This window comes from Triticum urartu, chromosome 5A (genome assembly GCF_056163025.1).
Source record: "Triticum urartu cultivar PI428250 chromosome 5A, HENAU_Tu73, whole genome shotgun sequence".
NCBI classification, from domain to species: Eukaryota; Viridiplantae; Streptophyta; class Magnoliopsida; order Poales; family Poaceae; genus Triticum; species Triticum urartu.
Window position 1 is genome coordinate 331442009 of NC_141877.1, and position 27037 is coordinate 331469045.

The following is a 27037-nucleotide window of genomic DNA, read 5'->3' on the forward strand; positions in this document are numbered from 1 at the left end:
GGTTAACTGGTGGTGATTAGTACTAATGATGGTGCCACGTCGGCTGTCGCCGGAGTTCGGCTGGTGATGACCAAAAGCATGGCAGGAACTCGCCGGACCTGCGCTAGAGGCGGCGGATGGACGTGCAGAGACCACTGGGGCATAGCCCGTGCTCACCCGCATCCAGGGGAGCAGGTGGGAGACCGTTGGTTGACCGGAGCTCGCCGAAAACAAGCTTGCGGTGGTGGCCGGAGTTCGGTTGTGCGTGGAATCGCATTGTGGTGCACGGGGAGGATGGCGGCGGAGTGATATGTGCTACGGGGAGCGTGCTGAGCACGATGACGCGCTCGGTTTTAAGCATGGGCGGCTACGACAACAGCGGTGACATGGCCGGTGGGCGGAAGCTTTCGGCTCTGGTGAAGAGCACGGTTAGGGGATGCGTTCGGCAGCGAGAAGAGAGGGGAAAGATGGCGGGGTTCACTTAGATCACGAAGCGGTGCTTGGGGTAGCTGGGGGCGTGCTGACGGTGGCGAATCGACGATGGCAATTGCCGGTGCTAAAGGTGGAAGATAGTGGATGGCGGCAACGAGCTTCGCTCGGTGGTGCTCGGGGACGGGGGATAGACGAGGGATAGGCACGGGAGAGAGGGGAGAGTGACCAGGGGGTTGCGGGCATCTCCGTGGCGCTCGAGTGAGGACGGGGGAGACAGCAGGAGGTGGAAGCAGGAGGTGGCCGCGAGCGAGCACGCGCAACAGCAGCTCCCTGGCTGCCTGGCAAGAGGTAGCAGGTGACTGGCAGGGGCGAGTGGGCTGGGCCTCTACTGGCCACTAGGTGGGCTGGACAGGTAACTCTCTTTCCTTTTTCTTCTGTTTTGCATTTTCTGTAATTTGTTTTGATTTAGTTTTAGACACTAAATCATTTTTGTTGCTTCTGATAATTCTTGTAGGGACAAGTTCGATTATTCCAAAGCCCCTCACCGAAAATCAGAACTATTGGAGCTACTAAATATTTTATATGAATTAATAACCCCAATTCAAATACAATATGAATTGATTCAAAAATCCAAATGTCATGGAAAAATGTGCATCATCTCTGGTTATTGTTTCCAGCATTTTACAAAAATGATGAACATTTTTGAAGGCCATTTGGGTTCATTGAAAAATATTTTTAGTTGAACCTATTTGAATTGATTTAGTGCTAGGGCTTGGTCATCCCCAATTCAAATTTCCTTGAATTTAAACATGATGCATGGATGCAGATGCAACTAATTACAAACAATTCTAGGGCTGTGACAACTCACCCCCACTAAACAAGAATCTCGTCCCGAGATTCAAGACGTGAGGTAAGAAGACAGAGGGGACACAAAGATAACACGACCTTCATGATCCAACTGCCCTTCTCGAAGATGTTGATTCATTACTTCAAATTGATCTTGATGTCCTTGCTTTCGAGATCTTCATCCATAACGATGATGACGGAAAGAATTTCTACCAAAATCGATCTTCTCGAAGATCGAGCAACTCACGATCAACCTATGGTGTGAGATGTAGGAACATCTCTCGAGCTGAGACACAAAACACACATCGAGAGGGAAGGGAAGAAACAGATGACGAGGTTTCAATTTGGCAGGCACAATTCCACACTTGAATAAGATGGAGCATGAATTTCAAAGTAGCAAGGAGATAATTGCCATGATTCTGTAACGTGACACCTTAGGGAAGGTGACTCGTAGAATTATTCCCTTAAGTGGCAAAAAGAATTACTTTTGATACAAAGATCATTGAAACTCTTTATACCAGCCTAAGGCAATCACAATCGATCATTTGAAGGAGTTCCAAAGAATGGCATACTCGGACTAGAATGGATGATGTGGACTACCTTGTTGAAGACAACGCAATGGATGATTTTTGCTTACCAACGGAAATAGATGGGACCCATGGTACGCCTACTTTTGAAGATGACCCTGAATATAAATTACTGAAAGTGCAGACCATAGCAGAATGACACAATGGCAGGTGCAAGCTGGGAGCCAAATGCAAATGATGGGAATGTTCCAACCATCATATCTTCCTGAGATTCAGATCTAGTTGGTAATAGGATACTTCAGACTCAACATGTCTGAAAAGAATAATTGCAACACAAAGTGACGAGATAACGTTAGGAGATTCTCGGGAAATAAACTACGATAGAAACCTCCAAAATATGAGCTAGTTCTACTACATACATGTGAACACACTGTCCCAGACAAGCATGACCACATAGTAGTCTTATAGCAAGCACTATCGAGTTTGGGTAGAAACCATCATTGAGGATATCAAGGCCTTGTGCATTACCATGGATTAGCAGTTAACTTCTTTTCCTGGAACAAATCAATTAGTGGCTTGGTGTGCTAGGGATTCATATTGAATGAAGGTTGCAAGTCTCCAGACCATAGAATACTTCGCACGTATGCATGACTGACTTGGGATGATCCCAGAGGAAGCGAAAAAAACTTTCTCAAATTCACGGCAGCAACTTGCATCATATGAACGTGAATTAGAGGAAGTCACTTCTTCCATCAAAACATAAACTTCATGAGCTAGCATGAAGTAAATGCTTTCAATAGTTTCCAACACTAGATGTTCAACATGAATCATGGACAAGATGGAAATGTTGTCAATGGGCTCAACAACAAACCATCCAGGCTTCCATATAGATGGAATTCCACAATTAAGTGAACACGGTGATAACATTGGTCAGACCAAAGGATGTAATGGTGTATGCTCGAGGGATCAAACATGAGCAAGACAACATTATGAACATCGTTGGTTCTGATTTGATTTGAGGATAGCCCACACTCAAATCAAAGTTTGGACAAGATAATAGATCCAATAACTGATCACGAGGACCAATCAATGAAGATATCATCTTTCTTCAACACACACACAAAATATATCCCTTAGAGATGAACTAAGTCGGATAAAGCTTTATCTTCCAACTCTCCAAGTTGTTGTTTAGCTTATCCAACTAGCTCATGGGTATTCAACACAGATTCTTGGAGAAGGGGTGGTTTATGGAAAAACCAACTTGATCACGAGCCCAACATAGCGATCAGGTGACAACCTGGCAGTACTTCCGAGAAGATATTCGGAAAATCACGAACCACCAATATGTTATTAAGCCCGGGAACAATCTTGCTTTTCAGAGCAAGACGATATGATCAAAAGAGGGAGGGGTTAGTGTCGGCGTCCTGGGAACGGGGGTCCCTAGACATGCCTGCCTGCGGCCCACGGCGTGGCTCCACCAGCGGACCTGTACGGACCATCTTCACTAGCAAACAGTCAAGACCCTCGCGAGGGACCAAGCCTCATGAGGCAGACGACGCAAGACCCCCTCGGGGGCAGCCTCACTAGGCTGGCTCGCGAGGGGCGGAGAGATCAAGGCAAGGGGAACCTCGCGAGGTTCCTATGACGTAAGCCATGACGACCAAGACCAGGCGGGCGCCAACGAGCATAGTGTCTGTGTTTCCTCTTTGGTGCTAAAGAGGCAAGCGCAGGCGAGGAGTCCCGAGGCATCTTGCAAAGGTTTTCATATCGGTGCAACGAGACCAAGACCAGCAGGACGGCAGGACGGAGGTCACCGTGGAGCCCAAGACGGCGTCACTCCACTAGAGCCTTTGGCAGGCGAAGACCACCTTTAGTTAGGATAGCTTGTACTAGTTGTCCCCCTTCAAATTGGCCATTGTGGCATCCCTTCCCGCTCAATATTTGGGAAGACGACCAGGGCCTCTAAATAGTACTAGCCACCATCGTAGGAGGCATCTGATCTGATCTCATCTCATCTCAGATCATCTGACCTTGAGCGGATCGAGAGAGCATTTCAGACCATCCTCACACTCACCAAGCACAAGAACACCTCTCCTCAGGAGGCTGTTCTTCCCATGTAACTGTTCATCCATAGCCCAGGAGGCAATCCACCACACCACACTGGAGTAGGGTGTTACACCACATCGGTGGCCCGAACCAGTATAAATCTCGTGTCTCTTTTTCTGTGGGTTCGTTGAGCTAGGCTTTGATATCGCGGTGAGTGCGAGGGCGTGATTAGGCAGAGGGGAGATATTCGTGCGCACCCCAGTGTTCGAACCTCAACGGTTTTGCCGGAACCCAAAATCCGACATTTAGCGTGACAGGTAGGGGTGTGTTGAAGCTTTCCTTCCGCTGATCCGCGTCCCATCGCTACGTCGCATCCATGGCGGACGCTCGTCGAGCCCGCGCTGAGCGCCGGGTGATAACCCACAAGTATAGGGGATCAATTGTAGCCTCTTTCGATAAGTAAGAGTGTCGAACCCAACGAGGAGCTAAAGGTAGAACAAATATTCCCTGAAGTTCTATCGACCACCGATACAACTCTACGCACGCTTGACGTTCGCTTTACCTAGAACAAGTATGAAACTAGAAGTACTTTGTAGGTGTTGTTGGATAGGTATGCAAGATAATAAAGAGCAAGTAAATAAAAAGTAGGGGCTGTTTAGACACAACTAAATTAGTTTTAGTAAAGAGCTTTTGTCAACAAGAAGGTTATTTCTCCCTAGGCAATCGATAACTAGACCGGTAATCATTATTGCAATTTTATTTGAGGGAGAGGCATAAGCTAACATACTTTCTTTACTTGGATCATATGCACTTACGATTGGAACTCTAGCAAGCATCCTCAACTACTAAAGATTCATTAAGGTAAAACCCAACCATAGAATTAAAGTATCAAGTCCCCTTTATCCCATACGCAAACAACCTACTAACTCGGGTCTGTGCTTCTGTCACTCACACCACCCACCATAAGCAAATCATAAGCATATTGCAAACCCTACAGCGGGAATCCCTCATGCTTGCGCGATACGGAGAGCACCATAGGAAAGCACCAATAATAAAACATACAACTCAAACCAATCACGATCATCAAATAGCCATTAGAACAAAACAGATCTACTCAAACATCATAGGATAGCCATACATCATTGGGAAATAATATATAGCGTTGAGAACCATGTTTAAGTACAGATTACAGCTGGTAAGAGAGTGGTTACACCGCTGCATAGAGGGGGGAAGAGTTGGTGATGATGGCGGTGAAGTTGTTGGTGAAGATCGCGGTGATGATGATGGTCCTCGGTGGCACTCCGGTGCCACCGGAAGCGAGGGGGAGAGAGCCCCCCTCCTTCTTCTTCTTCCTTGACCTCCTCCCTAGATGGGAGAAGGGTTTCCCCTCTGGTCCATGGCCTCCATGGCGTGGGAGGGGCGAGAGCCCCGTCGAGATTGGATCTGTCTCTCTGTCTCTCTCTGTTTCTGCGTTCTGTTCTGGCTCTGTTTCACCGTTTCGTATATATATGGAGATCCGTAACTCCGATTGGACTGAAACCTTTGCCGTGATTTTTTCCCAAATATTAGCTTTCTTGCGGCAAAAGAAGAGCGGCAACCGCCTTTCGGTGGCCTCATGAGGGTAGGGGGCGCGCCCTAGGGGGGCCGCCCCCTGCCTCGTGACCACCTCGGGTACTGGTTCGTGTTGATTTTCCTTCCGACTTTTCCATATTTTCCAAAAATAAGCTCCGTCCGTTTTATCCCGTTTGGACTCCGTTTGATATGGATACTCTGCGAAACCAAAAGCATGCAACAGACAGGAACTGGCACTGGGCACTGGATCAATATGTTAGTCCCAAAAATAATATAAAAAGTTGCCAAAAAGTATATGAAAGTTGAATAATATTGGCATGGAACAATCAAAAATTATAGATACGACGGAGACGTATCAGCATCCCCAAGCTTAATTCCTGCTCGTCCTTGAGTAGGTAAATGATAAAAAAGATAATTTTTGATGTGGAATGCTACCTAGCATAATCTTGATCATATGTCTAATCATGGCATGAATATTAAGACATGAGTGATTCAAAGCAATAATCTATCCTTTGACATAAAAATAATAATACTTCAAGCATACCAACCAAGCAATTATGTCTTATTGAAATAACATAGCCAAAGAAAGCTCATCCCTACAAAATCATATAGTCTGGCTATGCTCCATCTTCACCACACAAAGCATTCACATCATGCACAACCCCGATGACAAGCCAAGCAATTGTTTCGTACTTTTGACGTTCTCAAACCTGTTCAACTTTCACGCAATACATGAGCGTGAGCCATGGACATAGCACTATAGGTGTAATAGAATGGTGGTTGTGGAGAAGACAAAAAGGAGAAGATAGTCTCACATCAACTAGGCGTATCAATGGGCTATGGAGATGCCCATCAATAGATATCAATGTGAGTGAGTAGGGATTGCCATGCAACGGATGCACTAGAGCTATAAGTGTATGAAAGCTCTAACTGAAACTAAGTGGGTGTGCATCCAACTTGCTTGCTCATGAAGGCCTCGGGCATTTGAGGAAGCCCATCATCGGAATATACAAGCCAAGTTCTATAATGAAAATTCCCACTAGTATATGAAAGTGATAACTCAAGAGACTCTCTATATGAAGAACATGGTCCTACTTTGAAGCACAAGTGTGGAAAGAGGATAGTAGCACTGTCCCTTTTATATATATTTTTATTTATTTGGCCTCCCTTTTTTTATTTGGCCTTTATTTTTTATTTGGCCTTTCTTTTTTTTCTTTTTTTTGGCCTTTCTCTTTTTTTCTTTTTTTGGGACAATGCTCTATTGTATGATGATCATCACACTTCTATTTACTTACAACTCAATATTACAACTCGATACTAGAACAAAGATATGACTCTATATGAATGCCTCCGGCGGTGTACCGGGATGTGCAATGATCTAGCGTAGCAATGACATCAAAAAATGGACAAGCCATGAAAACATCGTGCTAGCTATCTTACGATCATGCAAAGCAATATGAGAATGATGCTCAAGTCATGTATATGATGATGATGGAAGTTGCATGGCAATATATCTTGGAATGGCTATGGAAATGCCATGATAGGTAGGTATGGTGGCTGTTTTGAGGAAGGTATATGGTGGGTTTATGGTACCGGCGAAAGTTGTGTAGTACTAGAGAGGCTAGCAATGGTGGAAGGGTGAGAGTGCGTATAATCCATGGACTCAACATTAGTCATAAAGAACTCACATACTTATTGCAAAAATCTATTAGTCATCGAAACAAAGTACTACACACATGCTCCTAGGGGGTAGATTGGTAGGAAAAGACCATCGCTCGTCCCCGACCGCCACTCATAAGGAAGACAGTCAATAAACACCTCATGCTCCGACTTCGTTACATAACGGTTCACCATACGTGCATGCTACGGGACTTGCAAACCTCAACACAAGTATTTCTCAATTTCACAATTACTCGACTAGCATGACTCTAATATTACCATCTTTATATCGCAAAACTATTGCAAGGAATCAAACATATCATATTCAGTGATCTACAAGTTTATGTAGGATTTTATGACTAACCATGTGAATGACCAGTTCCTGTCATCTCTCTAAATAGATATAAGTGAAGCAAGAGGGTTTAATTATTTCTACAAAAGATGTGCCCGTGCTCTAACAAATATAAGTGAAGCAAAAGAGCATTCTACAAATGGCGGTTGTCTAAGTGAAGAGAAACAGGCAATCCAAACTTCAAATGATATAAGTGAAGCACATGAAGCATTCTATAAAGCCATACTCAAAAGATATAAGTGAAGTGCAATGAGCATTCTATAAATCAACCAAGGACTATCTCATACCAGCATGGTGCATAAAAAAGAAAAACCTAAATGCAAAAGACGCTCCAAGATTGCACATATCGCATGAACGAAACGAATCCGAAAACATACCGATATTTGTTGACGAAAGAGGGGATGCCTCCCCAGCATCCCCAAGCTTAGATGCTTGAGTCTCCTTGAATATTTTACTTGGGGTTCCTTGGGCATCCCCAAGCTTGAGCTCTTGCCTCTCTTCCTTCTTCTCACATCGAGACCTTCTCAACCATCGGACACTTCATCCACACAAAACTTCAACAGAAAACTCGGTAAGATCCGTTAGTATAATAAAGCAAATCACTACTTTAAGTACTGTTTCAAACCAATTAATATTTTGTTTTTGCATTTTGTCTACTGTAATATAATTTTTTTCATGGCTTAATACACTAATATAAATTGATAGTTTCATCAAAACAAGCAAACTATGCATCAAAAACAGAATCTGTCTAAAACAGAACAGTCTGTAATAATCTGAACATTCACCATACTTCTGATACTTGAAAAATTCTACCACAATTAGTAAAAATAAAATATTTTTATAGGAAGACCGTGCAAAAAGAATCAGAACCATTTGAGGTTCCAGCTAAAAATGTAAAATCGCGCACTACAGCCAAAGTTTCTCTCCTACACCGTACAAACCATCAAGCAAATGTAAACATCCTAAAGGCAAACCTTGGAACATTATTTTTATAATACAGTGGAATTGTACAAGGGGATAATTATTTTTATTGAAAAGTTTCTGTAATCAAGATTCACAAAGTTTCTGTGAGCGTGAACAAAGTTCAAGGCTAGCTCCCACTTCAACAATGCTTGTCTTTCTCACTTTCACTTTTCTTTTTGAAAAAGCTTTGGGTTCCCATCTTTATTTTTGTTGTTTTTAAACTATATGAAAGCACTCAACAGAAATAAATGACTCTCTAAAACTTCCGGGTTGTCTCCCTGGCAGCGCTTTCTTTAAAGCCATTAAGCTAGGCATGTAGTGCTCAAGTAATGGATCCACCCGGATCCCAAGGTATATCAAAGCCAATTTTAATTAACAATGATTTGTAATTTAGTGTTGAGCACAAGGTAACATATATCATGTAATGACGAAGTCTAACTCTCTTCCTATGCATCGGCATGTCATAAAAGGACAATTCATGCACACACAGTAAAGGCCAATGCATAGTATAAACAGTTTCTTGCAATTTTATTGTATTGGAAACATAAAGAGGCGGAGATGTAGTTCCTCTCTCATAATAATTGCAAGTAGGAGCAGAAAGCACATGCATATTATATTCATCAAAAACATCATGTGCAACGGTAAAAGGCAACCCATCAATATAATCCTTAATAAGTGCAAACTTCTCCGATATAGTGTAGTTGGGAGAATTCAAAAAGATAATAGGACTATCATGTGTGTGTGCAATAGCAACAATTTCATGTTTAACATAAGGAACTATAGCAAGTTCATCTCCATAAGCATCATTCATATTGGCATCTTGGCCACAAGCATAGCAAGCATCATCAAAAAGGGATATTTCAAGATAATCAATGGGATCATAATAGTCATCATAGCAATCATCCTTCGGTAAGGACGAAGGGTAATTAAACAATGTATGAGTTGAAGAGTTACTCTCATTAGAAGGTGGGCACGGGTAGCTAATCCGCTCTTCGTCCTTTTGTTCTTCGCTCTCCTCCTCATCTTTTTCATCCAATGAACTCACAGTTTCATCAATTTCTTCTTCCATAGACTCCTGCAAAATATTAATCTCTTCTTGGACAGCGGAGTAGACCTCGATATATGGTTTAACATAGGCATTAGAATCATAATTATCATAGCAATATTTAAGTATAGCAAAATTTTCAAATTTGTAAAGAGTAGCATCATACTTTTCAATCAAAGAAGGAATTTCATAAGCACCCTTAAAAGCAACAAATTCTTCAATTTGTTGAACATCATAGTAACTATAAACACCCTTAGCATAAGAGGATATGATTCCATTATCACTAAACAAACATTGGTAGGGAAGGTGTTTCTTAGGGTCTTCAGAACAACAAGTATAATCATATATTTCACATAAATTCCAAGCATAGCATTGCAAACGATGAATTTGATCCAATAAAGTTTTCCCTTTTTCAGATATTCGGTGTCGCACATAACAAGCATGCTCATCTAAAGATTTGCCCTCAACTAAGCTAGTTGGGGTTTCAGCACGAGCACACAGGGATCGAAGATGATCCAAGTAATAAGCTTCAGCAGTGTGATAGATTTTGATTGGTTCTTCAACCATTGGTTCAGTAGGTACAACTAATTTTTTTTGGTATTTTGCGTTTCCTACCCATAACTAAAGATAGAAAACAACTAAGAACAGAAAATAAAAATTACTTAGAGATAAAGCAAACAACCCACACGAGAATATTCACCCCACGTTATTGCTCCCCGGCAACGGCGCCAGAAAAAGGTCTTGATAACCCACAAGTATAGGGGATCAATTGTAGCCTCTTTCGATAAGTAAGAGTGTCGAACCCAACGAGGAGCTAAAGGTAGAACAAATATTCCCTCAAGTTCTATCGACCACCAATACAACTCTACGCACGCTTGACGTTCGCTTTACCTAGAACAAGTATGAAACTAGAAGTACTTTGTAGGTGTTGTTGGATAGGTATGCAAGATAATAAAGAGCAAGTAAATAAAAAGTAGGGGCTGTTTAGACACAACTAAATTAGTTTTAGTAAAGAGCTTTTGTCAACAAGAAGGTTATTTGTCCCTAGGCAATCGATAACTAGACCGGTAATCATTATTGCAATTTTATTTGAGGGGGAGGCATAAGCTAACATAATTCTTTACATAGATCATATGCACTTATGATTGGAACTCTAGCAAGCATCCGCAACTACTAAAGATTCATTAAGGTAAAACCCAACGATAGCATTAATGTAACAAGGCCCCTTTATCCCATACACAAACAACCTACTTACTCGGGTCTGTGCTTCTGTCACTCACGCCACCCACCATAAGCAAATCATAAGCATATTGCAAACCCTACATCGGGAATCCCTCACGCTTGTGTGACACGGAGAGCACCATAGGACAGCACCAATAATAAAAAATACAACTCAAACCAATCACGATCATCAAATAGCCATTAGGACAAAACAGATCTACTCAAACATCATAGGATAGCCATACATCATTGGGAAATAATATATAGCGTTGAGCACCATGTTTAAGTAGAGATTAGAGCGGGTAAGAGAGAGGTTACACCGCTGCATAGAGGGGGGAAGAGTTGGTGATGATGGCGGTTAAGTTGTTGGTGAAGATCGCGGTGATGATGATGGCCCCCGGTGGCACCGGTGCCACCGGAAGCGAGGGGGAGAGAGCCCCCCTCCTTCTTCTTCTTCCTTGACCTCCTCCCTAGATGGGAGAAGGGTTTCCCCTCTGGTCCATGGCCTCCATGGCGTGGGAGGGGCGAGAGCCCCTCCGAGATTGGATCTGTCTCTCTGTCTCTCTCTGTTTCACTGTTTCGTATATATATGGAGATCCGTAACTCCGATTGGACTGAAACATTCGTCATGATTTTTTTCCGAATATTAGCTTTCTTGCGGCAAAAGAAGAGCGTCAACCGCCTTTCGGTGGGCTCACGAGGGTAGGGGGCGCGCCCTAGGGGGCGCCCCCCTGCCTCGTGACCACCTCGGGCACAGGTTCGCGTTGATTTTCCTTCCGAATTTTCCATATTTTCCAAAAATAAGCTCCGTCCATTTTTATCCCGTTTGGACTCCGTTTGATATGGATACTCTGCGAAACCAAAAACATGCAACAGACAGGAACTGGCACTGGGCACTGGATCAATATGTTAGTCCCAAAAATAATATAAAAAGTTGCCAAAAAGTATATGAAAGTTGAATAATATTGGCATGGAACAATCAAAAATTATAGATACGACGGAGACGTATCACCGGGCCGCCCTCGCCGCCCGCGTCGCTTAGACAGCTCCTGTCGGTGAGCCTCCCCGTCGTTCACCGTCGCCCGCCGCCAATGCCGCCACCGGTCCAGCGGGAAACAAGCAGCAAGCGTCCTCGCTGCACCCTTCGATGCGGCAGGATGGCCGCACCGCCACTCCGTCGCTGACCCCGGCCAGCTCGTCGTCTCACGCTCGTCGCGCTCCCACGGACGCGTTGGCTGCGCTACTCATGGCACACGAGCTCCTGCGCTACCGCCGTGTGGACGACCTCTACGAGGACTGGCTAGACCGCATCATCGAGCTCGCCAGCGCCGCAGGGGGCTCCCCCGCACCATCCCTTTCGCTGCTTCACCCTCCGCCACCTGTGGGCGACGTGGCTCATGGAGCACCTCCACCACCTCCGCACGAAGACGGCGTTCTGGCCCCCTCGGCGAGACCCACCTTGTCGGGTGCCCGCACGAGAAGAAGGAAGCTACCAAGAAGTTCCTCGGCCACAAGAGAACACTCCCGCGCTCCTAGTGCCACCGCGACATGAACGGGTGCCGCCAGTAGTGGCGGTGCGCGGGCATCAAGGGCAGGCTCCACACTAGCAAAGGGCCCCGGTGGCCACAGCAGGCTGCCGCGCCTTCACCCTGAGCTGGGTAGTGTCGCCTGGCTGGGCAAGTTCAAGCCAGACCTGCCTCCTCGCTACAATGGCACCCCCGACCCCGCAGAGTTCTTGCAGCTCTACGAGCTGAGCATCGAGGCGGCCAACAGTGATGAAAAAGTCATGGCAAACTGGTTCCCCATGGCTCTCAAGGATGGTGCCCGCTCGTGGCTCCTAAACCTGCCTCCAGGCTCGATCTCCTCCTGGGACGGGATGCACGACTGCTTCGTCGCCAACTTCCAGGGCACTCGCAACCGCCCTCTGGACGCGGGTGACCTACGCCGCATCAAGCAGCAGCCAGGAGAGACCCTGTAGAAGTACATCCAGCGCTTCAACAGCGTTCGCCTCAAGATCCCCAAGGTAATGGACGAGGCCATCATTTAGGCATTTTCTGATGGTGTCCACGACGTCAAGATGAAGGAGGAGCTCGCCATCCACGAGGAGCTATGCACGGCTCTGGAGCTGTTCAACCTGGCGACCAAGTGCGTGAGAGCTGAGGAAGGGTGCCTTTCCCTCCTCGAGCTCCCAGCTGTCGACCTGGAGGAGAAGAAAGCCAAGGCCAAGGATGTGAAGCGCAAGGGAGTGGCCGTGCTCGCGGCGGAGCCGGACACGAAACCCGGCCAGGACCATCCCGAGTCGTCCAAAAGCAGCCGGCCGTTCTACGCCTTCCACAACGTACACAGCCACAACACTAACGACTGTCAAGAGCTCAGGGCCATTCAAGATGGATGCTTTGGTCGACGCCCCGAGCACAACAACCGAGGCTATGGCCGAGGAGGAGAACGTGGCGGAGGGCGCTGGGATGACCATGGCCCTGCCACGAGTGGCGCGACCGGCCTCGTGAGGACCGCTGGCAGGACCAGCCTCGTGAGGACGCCTGGAGGGATCAGCCTCACGAGGACCGCCTTCAGGGCAACGTTGGTCTTCCTCCGCTGCCGCCACCACCCAGTTGAAAGGATGACCACCATCAGGACGAGGGGGCTGGGGGCTTCCAGGAGCCGCGTGCTATCGCTTGCATCTTGGGCGAAGCTCAAGCCCCAGCATCTCAGTGTATCTTCAAGCAGTTTGCTCACGAGGTGAATGCAGTCCTCCCCAGGCTCGAGGCCGCATGCCCACTTAGGTGGTCCAAGTGCGCCATCACCTTCAGCTCGGCAGATCAGCTCAAGTGTGCGGCCACCACTGGCGCCCTCCTGATGCTCTGCTCACCCGTCATCAGCAACGTACAAGTCACCAAGACCCTCATCGACGGCGGCGCGGGGCTTAACATCCTGTCCGTCGAGACGTTCGACAGCCTTCAAGTGCCATACGATCAGCTTCAGCCTACCAAGCCCTTTTCAGGAATGACCGACAGCTGCACCACCCCGATAGGTCAGGTCCGCCTCCCTATCACCTTCGGACAGCGCGACAACTACTGCACCGAGCTCATCGACTTCGACGTCGCCCACATCCGCCTGCCGTACAATGACATCCTTGGGTATCCGGCCCTGGCCAAGTTCATGGCGGTAACTCACCATGGCTACAACGTCCTCAAGATGCCAGGAAGCGGCAGGATCATCACGGTACCCTGCGAGGAAAGAGACGCGGTGTGCTCCCTCGAGTGCGCCTTCCAAGCCGCAGCAATCGAAGACTCTGACAGTAGCGGCGAGTACCCCCTTGAGGCCATCCCCAACAAGAAGAAGCAGCTACTCTGCATAGGGCCTCAAGGGGCCGGCGCCTCGAGAGGTTCCACGTCAGGATCGGCACCCACACCGGGGGTGCCTCCCTCCCTCGTATAGGAAGGCGTGCCCGGCGCCCTCCTCGGGCAGGGCTCGGGGGCTCTCTTCTGGAGGGCCTCAGACCTCTCCAACATCACGAGGGAGGAGCTCGGGCACCACATGGAGGCGTGCTTTGCGGCACATTTCCCTCAGGAGGACACCGGGCGAGGAGCGCCCAGCGCTTAGGAGTTCATCGCCAAGACCACTCAGGATCCACAGGATGCAAGGGCCATGCGCGGGGATCGCCGCTCACCTGGCGTGGCTCCCCATCCAGGCAAGGATGGCAGGCTGCGTGTCTGCATCGACATCCCAAGGCTCAACAGGGCCGCATCTCAGGAGCTTTTCTGGCCTTCGCGCGTGGGACATTGCAAGGGCCCACCTCATAGCTACGTTCGCATGCCATTCGGCCTGCCGAGCGTGGCATCCGCCTTCCAGCGCAACCTGTAGAGCGTCCTGGCGGCTCAGGAGGCCAGGCATCACGCAGTCCTCGCGGAGATGGAGATGGTCCTTAAGGAACCGCTTGGACCCCTAGAGCTTCCCGAGGCTCAGGGCCCCGGTGGCTTGTGAGGAGCAACCCCTTCGCCACGTGTCTTCAGATACCCCGACGGCCCTTCGACAACGGAACCAGGTGACATTTTCCATGTTTATTTAGCTCGGAGCGCCCTCTGGGCCGCATCATTCCCAGGCTACATGGGCCTGTCCCTGCGGCATGTATCCCTTTTATGTCTTCAGCTTACTCTACTGGAGGCGCCCCTTGGGCTGCATCTTCCCCAAGCCGCTTGGGTCCAACCCAGTGGCGTGTGTCGTTCTTGCATTTACCTAAGCTAGTTTGCTTTTCATGCATAATCTACCTATGGTTATCACCTGCTTGATTATCACCCACCACGGGAGCTACTCACGCTGGCACGGCGCTTGTGCTCGGGTCCGTCCCTGCAACGCCGACAAATCTGAGCGGTCGAGCTCTGACTCGTGGCACGCCCCGCGCACGTCACCTCACCAGGCCATCAGTGCCTTCATCCTCTTGTGGAGCAACCTGTGGCAGGCCGGCAATCATAGTGGCAATCTATGTCCCTCCTCACGCTAACCTGCAGGGACCTCATGAGGACAACAGCAGGCGGTACCACGGGCTCCCTCTTCTCCCATGCGATTCGCTTGCGCATTAAAAGGGAGGCTCCTGAGCATCGCGACTCAGGAGCTCTTACTGGCTCTCCAGCCCTCACCCCCTGGCCTTGCCACGGCATTGCGACCTGGCATACCAGCGGCGGTTGAGCTCGCTTGAGGGCCGGGACCTGAGGACGTAGAGCACATATGTCGGTGTACAAAAGAAGGGGCGCACCTTTGTACCCCTTTACCTGTGCACGGGCAGTCGGAGCCGCGCCCACGACTACACCAAGCAGAATAGGGGAGGTGAACCAAGGTAAAACTGAAGCCTAAGACATCTAGAGCAACGCCAAGGCCAAGAACACAAAGAAGCAGAGAGGCGAAGTGGGCTCCCCCGGCAAGACCCTTGCCGGGGGCAGCCTGAGCAGCCCCGGCAAGACCCTTGCCGGGGCGGCTCGTCCAACACCAGCGGGGCGCGCCACCCTTGAGCCCACGGTCTCCAACACCATCGACCATGTTGGACCAGGGCCCGGGAGGCACCTCCATGGTGGCATGAAGATCTTTGTGAAGAGAAGGAACATTCAAGATCAGATAAGGATTAAAAGACAACGATCCTCGGTAAGATCCTTGCAGAGGAGAGCCCCAAGACCCCCAGCAAGATCCTTGCCGGGAACGACAACACGCCACGACAAGACCCTTACCGGGCCCCCTGGCAAGGCCCTCGCCAAGGGCGCCAGTAGGGCCACCTCCAGGCCCGCACCAACCAAGTCTCCACCGCCGTTCGCATGCAGCTGCCAACCCAACCAGCTGGGCAGGCACCTGCGTGGCGGCATGCAGCTTCCAGGCCAACTCAGCACACGCCTGTGTGGCGGCATGTAGATCTTCGTGGAGACCCTACCACCGCGCCACCTCAGCTGCCTGCCTGCCTAAGTGGTGCCGCATGCGTCACTGTCCAGGGCGCGTGTCGAAGAAGGGAGGAGCGGCGATGGACGAGCCTCGTTCCCGCCCCCAATAAAGCAAGGGGACACCTAAGCGATGCATTAAATGCGTCTTGTCCTATAATACGAGCGATAAGCTCATAGCACTATACACCTTTCCACCTCCTGTGTGCCACTGTGGCAGCCCCTTTCAACTATAAAAGGAGGCCCATGGCGTACTGGAGAAGGATTCGGCTCTTTGGGACGATCCAGCCACCATAGCTAGTTCGAGAGCTCAAGAACTCTCTAAAATACAGCCACCAAAGCAGGACTAGGGTATTACACATCCTTGCGGCCCGAACCTGGGTAAACGACCCTTGTGCTGATTACTAATCCTGCTCTTCTCACAACACCGCGTCCCGGCAACCGTAGTAGGGATTCTTGTGATCCCATAGGTGTCGTTCCACACCGACAACATAGAAGAGCGTGGAGAAGAGGGGGAGGCTCGCACGGTCCTAACCTGGCTGCGCTACAACCGCCGACGCACGAGTCTGGGGCATCACGAGGAACCGACTCTGGACTACCAAGATAAGTTTCGCCCCCAGGTCAACCAATCGCTACGTCATAGGATTCTCACTTGCTGCAGCCCTGTTGCGGCAACGTCTCCTTCCTTTCTTACCTCTCGATGGCCGCTTGCGCGCTAAAGGGGGCCTCCTGAGCACCACGCCTCAGGAGCTCTTACTGGGCCTCGGGCCGCTCACCTCCTGGCCTTGACCACGACATCGCGACCTGGCATACCAGCGATGGCTGCAGCCTTCCTGGGGACCGGGACCTGTCAGCGTAGAGCACCAAGCCATCGCGGGGTTGGAAAGGGGGGACCGAGCCGATACAGGACATGCGCTCGCAAATTTTCATAATGAGGACAATATCAACAAAAGACATTACAGACCCTTTACACGCCCCCGCGGGGTTCGTCTCGATTCCTCGCAGGGAACAAAAGAAGGGAGATTCTAGGGGTCCTATCTACACGCACCGGCGCGGCTGACGCCTTCATCAACCGTGGGCCACGGGAGGCCGGCGCCAACCCCATCCAGATCAGCGACGGTGGTGGCTGGATGTTGCGGCCTTGCTCTGGGCACGGGGAGAGCTCAGGGGCACGTAGCTGTCGTCGCTCATCTTCGGAGTCTCGTAGGGCTCGGGACAGTCGTGGACTCCCAAGCGACACTACTACTGCTAGATGAGCCGCTGGCGAGGCAGGCGGCAGGCCCGGCTCCTGTCGCGGCGCCGTCCAGGCGGCCCTCTCCGAGGCAGCACTCCAATCGACGGCCTTCCGCATTGAAGACCTTGAAGAACATCATGGAGGCGCCATCGTACTTGAAGTGGATCGTGAGGGCGCCCTCCGTACGGCAAACCCGGGTGACCTCACCCCAGCCGCGGGTCATGAAGATCTTGCCCGAGGAAACGACTTCAACCTCCGCTCCAGTTGTCGTGGCATCACAGTCGGCGTGCTGCAGCCAAAGCTCAAGGGTCCCCCTCGGCGGAGAAGAATTGTGGGAAGCGGATCCAGGTGCACGGAGGCATCGCCGCCCACATCACGAGTTCGCGCGAGGAGTCTGTGGCGTGGGCTCCTGGGGCGACGGCGTGTGTCACCGCGGCGCGGCGACCATGGCTGCGGCGTGGATGTCGTCGCTCGCCGCTTCTTCCTCCAGAGCCCTCGGCTTGGGCGTACAGAGGCAGCGGATACCCAGGAGGTGGCCGCTCGCACCAAGGCCTTGTCACCTCCGGCCTCTCGACTACGTCATGGCGGTGGACCGGCCTCTTCTTCAGTGGAAGTGGCACGGGCTCATCGCGGGGGTGTTTTCCTTCTACGCGGCCGAGAACCTTCAAATCGGTGCCATGGGAGTCGCTACTAGCAATGGAGCAAGGGAGAAGGAGCAAGCGGAACGGGAAGAGATGGGCGACGGGGGCTTCGCCCCCCTCCTCATTTATAGCAGGAGAAGGCCAATCAGCGATCCCCACGATCACATGTAATGATGGTTTTTCCATGCATGCAGCAGGGACTCGTCAAGTCGGGCAGTTGCCGAGGCAGCGTGGGGAAGCGGAGACGCCCACGTCCAATCAATTGCCACACGTCGACCAAGGCCGCAGGCTATTGGGGCCCGCGGCGCTCCGCACTTTCCCTTTGGCTTCACCTTGAAGCCAAGTCCGAGCGCGCCTTAGGCCCGGGGGCTACTGTCGGCATCCAAGGAACGGGGGTCCCCAGACTTGCTTGCCTGTGGCCCACGGCGTGGCTCCACCAGTGGCCCTGTACGGCCCATCTTCACCAGAAAACACTCAAGACCCTCGCGAGGGGCGAAGCCTCATGAGGCGGACGACGCAAGACCCCCTCGTGGGCAGCCTCGCTAGGCTGGCTCGCGAGGGGCAGAGAGATCAAGGCAAGGGGAACCTCACGAGGTTCCTATGACATAAGCCATGACGACCAAGACCAGGCGGGCGCCAGCGAGCAAATTGTCCTCGTTTCCTCTTTGGTGCTAAAGAGGCAAGCGCAGGCGAGGAGTCCCGAGGCATTAGGCAAAGGTTTCCATATCGGTGCAACAAGACCAAGACTAGCAGGACGGCAGGACGGAGGTCACCATGGAGCCCAAGACGACGTCACCACCAGAGCCTTTGGCAGGCAAAGACCACCTTTAGTCAGGATAGCTTGTACTAGTTGTCCCCCTTCAAATTGGCCGTTGTGGCATCCCTTCCCGCTCAATATTTGGGAAGAGGACTAGGGCCTCTATAAATAGGACTAGCCACCATCGTAGGAGGCATCTGATCTGATCTCATCTCATCTCAGATCATCTGACCTTGAGCGGATCGAGAGAGCATTTCAGACCATCCTCACACTCACCAAGCACAACAACACCTCTCCTCAGGAGGCTGTTCTTCCCCTGTAACTGTTCATCCATAGTGTCGTGGATTTGTCACGGCAGATGTCCTTAGTGTTAGGACTTAGTCACGAGGCCAACACATCTACGTGGTAGCTTGAGAGGGGTTAATCGGGACGAGAGACGCAACACACCAAACAAGGATTTAGACAGCTTTGGGCCCCGGGAAACATCATCCGTTAATAGCCCTACATGCTATTTGTGGCTAGATCTCATTATGCTCATCAAGGAGACGCCGCATAAGCCGGCTCCCCTTTAGTTGTGTCTAGCCCTAGAGATTATTGCGTGTTCTCTCCCTCTTGGGGTGCCTTGCCCCTCCTTATATAAGTTGAAGGGGCGGGTTACATGTGGAGTCCTATTAGGATTAGGACTAGTCTATTACAAGTGGAACCCTAGTCTGCCCCTTAAGGGAAAACTCCATATGCCTTCCCTCGTAAACCAGCCCACTGTAACACGAGCCGTCCTTCCAGTCCTTGGGCCTAGTCTTCTATCTGACCCGCCGTTAGGGCCATCCGTGAGTCACCAGGCTCGTGAGTCGCCACTCCGGCGGGTTACCAATTAGGATTAGGGCATGTTGTGATGTGATATGGTCAAGACATGATGCTAAATTTTATTGTATGAGATGATCATGTTTTGTAACCGAGTTATCGGCAACTGGCAGGAGCCATATGGTTGTCGCTTTATTGTATGCAATGCAATCGCGCTGTAATGCTTTACTTTATCACTAAGCGGTAGCGATAGTCATGGAAGCATAAAATTGGCGAGACGACAACGATGCTACGATGGAGATCAAGGTGTCGCGCTGGTGATGATGGTGATCACGACGGTGCTTCGAAGATGGAGATCACAAGCACAAGATGATGATGGCCATATCATATCACTTATATTGATTGCATGTGATGTTTATCTTTTATGCATCTTATCTTGCTTTGATTGACGGTAGCATTATAAGATGCTCTCTAACTAATTATCAAGAAGTGTTCTCCCTGAGTATGCACCGTTGCGAAAGTTCTTCGTGCTGAGACACCATGTGATGATCGGGTGTGATAGGCTCTACGTTCAAATACAACAGGTGCAAAACAGTTGCACACGCGGAATACTCAGGTTATACTTGACGAGCCAAGCATATACAGATATGGCCTCGGAACACGGAGACCGAAAGGTCGAGCGTGAATCATATAGTAGATATGATCAACATAGTGATGTTCACCAATGTAACTACTCCATCTCACGTGATGATCGGACATGGTTTAGTTGATTTGGATCACGTAATCACTTAGAGGATTAGAGGGATTTCTATCTAAGTGGGAGTTCTTTAAGTAATATGATTAATTGAACCTAAATTTATCATGAAACTTAGTACCTGATAGTATCTTGCTTGTTTATGTTTGATTCTAGATAGATGGCCCGTGCTGTTGTTCCGTTGAATTTTAATGCGTTCCTTGAGAAAGCAAAGTTGAAAGATGATGGTAGCAATTACACGGACTGGGTCCGTAACTTGAGGATTATCCTCATTGCTGCACAGAAGAATTACGTCCTCGAAGCACCGCTAGGTGCCAGGCCTGCTGCTGGAGCAACACCAGATGTTATGAACGTCTCGCAGAGCAAAGCTGATGACTACTCGATAGTTCAGTGTGCCTTGCTTTACGGCTTAGAATCGGGACTTCAATGATGTTTTGAACGTCATGGTGCATATGAGATGTTCCAGGAGTTGAAGTTAATATTTCAAGCAAATGCCCGGATTGAGAGATATGAAGTCTCCAATAAGTTCTATAGCTGCAAGATGGAGGAGAACAGTTCTGTCAGCGAGCATATACTCAAAATGTCTGGGTATAATAATCACTTGATTCAATTGGGAGTTAATCTTCCAGATGATTGCGTCATTGACAGAATTCTCCAATCACTGCCACCAAGCTACAAGAGCTTCGTGATGAACTATAATATGCAAGGGATGAATAAGACTATTCCCGAGCTCTTCGCAATGCTGAAAGCTGCGGAGGTAGAAATCAAGAAGGAGCATCAAGTGTTGATGCTCAACAAGACCACTAGTTTCAAGAAAAAGGGCAAAGGGAAGAAGAAGGGGAACTTCAAAAAGAACAGCAAGCAAGTTGCTACTCAAGAGAAGAAACCCAAACCTGGACCTAAGCCTGAAACTGAGTGCTTCTACTGCAAGTAGACTGGTCACTGGAAGCGGAACTGCCCCAATTATTTGGCGGATAAGAGATGGCAAGGTGAACAAAGGTATATGTGATATACATGTTATTGATGTGTACCTTACTAATGCTCGCAGTAGCACCTGGGTATTTGATACTGGTTCTGTTGCTAATATTTGCAACTCGAAACAGGGACTACGGATTAAGCGAAGATTGGCTAAGGACGAGGTGACGATGCGCATGGGAAATGGTTCCAAAGTCGATGTGATCGCAGTCGGCACGCTACCTCTACATCTACCTTCAGGATTAGTATTAGACCTAAATAATTGTTATTTGGTGCCAGCGTTAAGCATGAACATTATATCTGGATCTTGTTTGATGCGAGGCGATTATTCATTTAAATCAGAGAATAATGGTTGTTCTATTTACATGAGTAATATCTTTTATGGTCATGCACCCTTAAAGAGTGGTCTATTCTTATTAAATCTCGATAGTAATGACACACATATTCATAGTGTTGAAACCAAAAGATGCGGAGTTGATAATGATAGTGCAACTTATTTGTGGCACTACCGTTTGGGTCATATCGGTATAAAGCGCATGAAGAAACTCCATACTGATCGGCTTTTGGAACCACTTGATTATGAATCACTTGGTACTTGCGAACCGTGCCTTATGGGTAAGATGAGAAAAACACCGTTCTCCGGTACTATGGAGAGAGCAACAGATTTATTGGAAATCATACATACAGATGTATGTGGTCCGATGAATGTTGAAGCTCGTGGCGGATATCGTTATTTTCTCACCTTCACAGATTACTTAAGAAGATATGGGTATATCTACTTAATGAAACATAAGTCTGAAACATTTGAAAAGTTCAAAGAATTTCAGAGTGAAGTTGAAAATCATCGTAACAAGAAAATAAAATTCCTACGATCTGATCGTGGAGGAGAATATTTGAGTTACGAGTTTGGTGTACATTTAAAACAATGTGGAATAGTTTCGCAACTCACGCCACCCGGAACACCACAGCGTAATGGTGTGTCCGAACGTCGTAATCGTACTTTAGTAGATATGGTGCGATCTATGATGTCTCTTACTGATTTACCGCTATCGTTTTGGGGATATGTTCTAGAGACGGCCGCATTCACGTTAAATAGGGCACCATCAAAATCCGTTGAGACGACGCCATATGAACTGTGGTTTGGCAAGAAACCAAAGTTGTCGTTTCTGAAAGTTTGGGGCTGCGATGCTTATGTGAAAAAACTTCAACCTGATAAGCTCGAACCCAAATCGGAGAAATGTGTCTTCATAGGATATCCAAAGGAAACTATTGGATACACCTTCTATCCCATATCCAAAGGCAAGACTTTTGTTGCTAAATTCGGAAACTTTCTAGAGAAGGAGTTTCTCTCGAAAGAAGTGAGTGGGAGGAAAGTAGAACTTGACGAGGTAACTGTACCTGCTCCCTTATTGGAAAGTAGTACATCACAGAAACCAGTTTCTGTGACACCTACACCAATTAGTAAGGAAGCTAATGATAATGATCATGAAACTTTAGAACAAGATACTACTGAACCTCGTAGATCAACCAGAGTAATATCCGCGCCAGAGTGGTATGGTAATCCTATTCTGGAAGTCATGCTACTAGATCATGATGAACCTACGAACTATGAAGAAGCGATGGTGAGCCCAGATTCCGCAAAATGGCTTGAAGCCATGAAATCTGAGATGGGATCCATGTATGAGAACAAAGTATGGACTTTGGTTGACTTTCCCAATGATCGGCAAGCAATTGAGAATAAATGGATCTTCAAGAAGAAGACTAACGCTGATGGTAATATTACAGTCTACAAAGCTCGACTTGTCACAAAAGGTTTTTGGAAAGTTCAAGGGATTGACTATGATGAGACCTTCTCACCCGTAGCGATGCTTAAGTCTGTCCAAATCATGTTAGCAATTGCCGCATTTTATGATTATGAAATTTGGCAAATGGATGTCAAAACTGCATTCCTGAATGGATTTCTGCAAGAAGAGTTGTATATGATGCAACCGGAAGGTTTTGTCGATCCAAAGGGAGCTAACAAAGTGTGCAAGCTTTAGCGATCCATTTATGGACTGGTGCAAGCCTCTCAGAGTTGGAATAAACGCTTTGATAGTGTGATTAAAGCATTTGGTTTTGTACAGACTTTTGGAGAAGCCTGTATTTACAAGAAAGTGAGTGGGAGCTCTGTAGCATTTCTGATATTATATGTAGATGACATATTACTAATCGGAAATGATATAGAATTTCTGGATAGCATAAAAGGATACTTGAATAAGAGTTTTTCCATGAAAGACCTCGGTGAAGATGCTTACATATTAGGCATTAAGATCTATAGAGATAGATCAAGACGCTTAATTGGACTTTCACAAAGCACATACCTTGACAAAGTTTTGAAGAAGTTCAAAAATGGATCAAGCAAAGAAAGGATTCTTGCCTGTGTTACAAGGTGTGAAATTGAGTAAGACTCAATCCCCGACCAATGCAGAAGATACAGAGAAAATGAAAGATGTTCCCTATGCTTTAGCCATTGGCTCTATCATGTATGCAATGCTGTGTACCAGAGCTGATGTGTGTCTTGCTATAAGTCTAGCAGGGAGGTACCAAAGTAATCCAGGAGTGGATCACTGGACAGCGGCCAACAACATCCTGAAATACCTGAAAAGGACTAAGGATATGTTTCTCATATATGGAGGTGACAAAGAGCTCATCGTAAATGGTTACGTTGATGCAAGCTTTGACACTGATCCGGACGATTCTAAATCGCAAACCAGATACGTGTTTACATTAAACGGTGGAGCTGTCAGTTGGTGCAGTTCTAAACAAAGCGTTGTGGCAGGATCTACATGTGAAGCGGAATACATAGCTGCTTCGGAAGCAGCAAACGAAGGAGTCTGGATGAAGGAGTTCATATCCGATCTAGGTGTCATACCTAGTGCATCGGGTCCAATGAAAATCTTTTGTGACAATACTGGTGCAATTGCCTTGGCAAAGGTATCCAGATTTCACAAGAGAACCAAGCACATCAAGAGACGCTTCAATTCCATCCGGGATCTAATCCAGGTGGGCGACATAGAGATTTGCAAGATACATACGGATTTGAATATAGCAGACCCATTGACTAAGCCTCTTCCACGAGCAAAACATGATCAGCACCAAAGCTCCATGGGTGTTAGAATCATTACTGTGTAATATAGATTATTGACTCTAGTGCAAGTGGGAGACTGAAGGAAATATGCCCTAGAGGCAATAATAATGTTATTATTTTATTTCCTTATATCATGATAAATGTTTATTATTCATGCTAGAATTGTATTATCCGGAAACATAATACTTGTGTGAATACATAGACAAACCAAACGTCACTAGTATGCCTCTACTTGACTAGCTCGTTAATCGAAGATGGTTATGTTTCCTAACCATAGACATGTGTTGTCATTTGATTAATGGGATCACATCATTAGGAGAATGATATGATTGACATGACCCATTCCATTAGCTTAGCACCCGATCGTTTAGTATGTTGCTATTGCTTTCTTCATGACTTATACATGTTCCTATAACTATGAGATTATGCAACTCACGTTTGCCGGAGGAACACTTTGTGTGCTAACAAACGTCACAACGTAACTGGGTGATTATAAAGGAGCTCTACAGGTGTCTCCAAAGGTACATGTTGGGTTGGCGTATTTCGAGATTAGGATTTGTCACTCCGATTGTCGGAGAGGTATCTCTGGGCCCTCTCGGTAATGCACATCACATAAGCCTTGCAAGCATTACAACTAATGAGTTAGTTGCAAGATGATGTATTACGAAACGAGTAAAGAGACTTTCCGGTAACGAGATTGAACTAGGTATTGAGATACCGACGATCGAATCTCGGGCAAGTAACATACCGATGACAAAGGGAACAACATATGTTGTTATGCGGTCTGACCGATAAAGATCTTCGTAGAATATGTGGGAGCCAATATGAGCATCCAGGTTCCTCTATTGTTTATTGATCGGAGACGTGTCTCGGTCATGTCTACACTGTTCTCGAACCCGTAGGGTCCGCACGTTTAAGGTTTTGATGACAGTTATATTATGAGTTTATGCATTTTGATGTACCGAAGTTTGTTCGGAGTCCCGAATGTGATCATGGACATGACGAGGAGTCTCAAAATGGTCGAGACATAAAGATTGATATATTGGAAGCCTATATTTGGATATCGGAAGTGTTCCGAGTGAAATCGGGATTTTACCGGAGTACCGGGAGGTTACGGGAACCCCCGGGAGGTATATGGGCCTTAGTGGGCTTTAGTGGAAGAGAGGAGAGGTGGCCAGGGCTGGGCCGCGCGCCCCTCCTCCCTAGTCCGAATAGGACAAGGAGAGGGGGGCAGCGCCCCCCCCCCTTCCTTCTCTCTCTCCTCTTTCCCCCTCCCGAATCCTATTCCAACTAGGAAAGGGGGGGAATCCTACTCCCGGTGGGAGTAGGACTCCTCCTGGCGCGCCCTCCTCCTGGCCGGCCCCACCTCCCCCTGCTCCTTTATATACGGGGGCAGGGGGCACCCTAGACACACAAGTTGATCCACGTGATCATATTCTTAGCCGTGTGCGGTGCCCCCTTCCACCATAATCCTCGATAATATTGTAGTGGTGCTTAGGCGAAGCCCTGCGACGGTAGTACATCAAGATCGTCACCACGCTGTCGTGCTAACGGAACTCTTCCCCGACACTTTGCTGGATCGGAGTCCGGGGATCGTCATCGAGCTGAACGTGTGCTAGAACTCGGAGGTGCCGTAGTTTCGGTGCTTGATCGGTCGGGCCGTGAAGACGTACGACTACATCAACCGCGTTGTGCTAACGCTTCCGCTGTCGATCTACAAGGGTACGTAGATCACACTCCCCCCTCTCGTTGCTATGCATCATCACCATGATCTTGCGTGTGCGGAGGAATTTTTTTTGAAATTACTACGTTCCCCAACAGAACCCGGGAATGGAATGCCTACAAACTGAATGGCATCATGGGATGCTTTCGAGAATGACGGCTAGAATCATCACACTGGGAATTGATACGTCGCCGTCGTATCTACTTTTCCAAACACTTTTGCCCTTGTTTTGGACTCTAACTTGCATGATTTGAATGGAACTAACCCGGACTGATGTTTTTTTCAGCAGAATTGCCATGATGTTGTTTTATGTGCAGAAAACAAAAGTTCTCGGAATGACCTGAAACATCACGGAACATCTAGTTAAAAATAATAAAAAAATCCTTGCCAAAGATGAAGACCAGGGGGCCCACACCCTGTCCACGAGGGTGGGGGGCGCCCCCCCTAGGGCGTGCCCCCCTACCTCGTGGGCCCCCTGGAGCTCCTCTGATGCCAACTCCAACTCTATATATTTGCTTTCGGGGAAAAAAAATCAAGGAGAAGAAATCATCGCTGAGGGAGTCCTGGATTAGGGGGTATCCGGACAGCCGGATTATATCCTTTGGCCGGACTGTTGGACTATGAAGATACAAGATTGAAGACTTCGTCCCGTGTCCGAATGGGACTCTCCTTGGCGTGGAAGGCAAGCTTGGCAATACGGATATAGAGATCTCCTTCCTTGTAACCTACTCTGTGTAACCCTAGCCCCCTCCGGTGTCTATATAAACCGGAGGGTTTAGTCCGCAGGACCAACAACAACAATCATACCATAGGCTAGCTTCTAGGGTTTAGCCTCTTCGATCTCGTGGTAGATCCACTCTTGTAATACTCATATTATCAAGAACAATCGAGCAGGACGTAGGGTATTACCTCCATCAAGAGGGCCCGAACCTGGGTAAACATCGTGTCCCCTGCCTCATGTTA

At 48.2% G+C, this 27037-nt stretch overlaps 1 pseudogene; it reads left to right on the forward strand.

Moving 5' to 3' along the window:
* Window positions 1-12719: 12719 nt before the first annotated feature.
* The window catches only part of LOC147971283 (uncharacterized), a 52619-nt pseudogene continuing 38301 nt past the window's right edge, over window positions 12720-27037 (forward strand).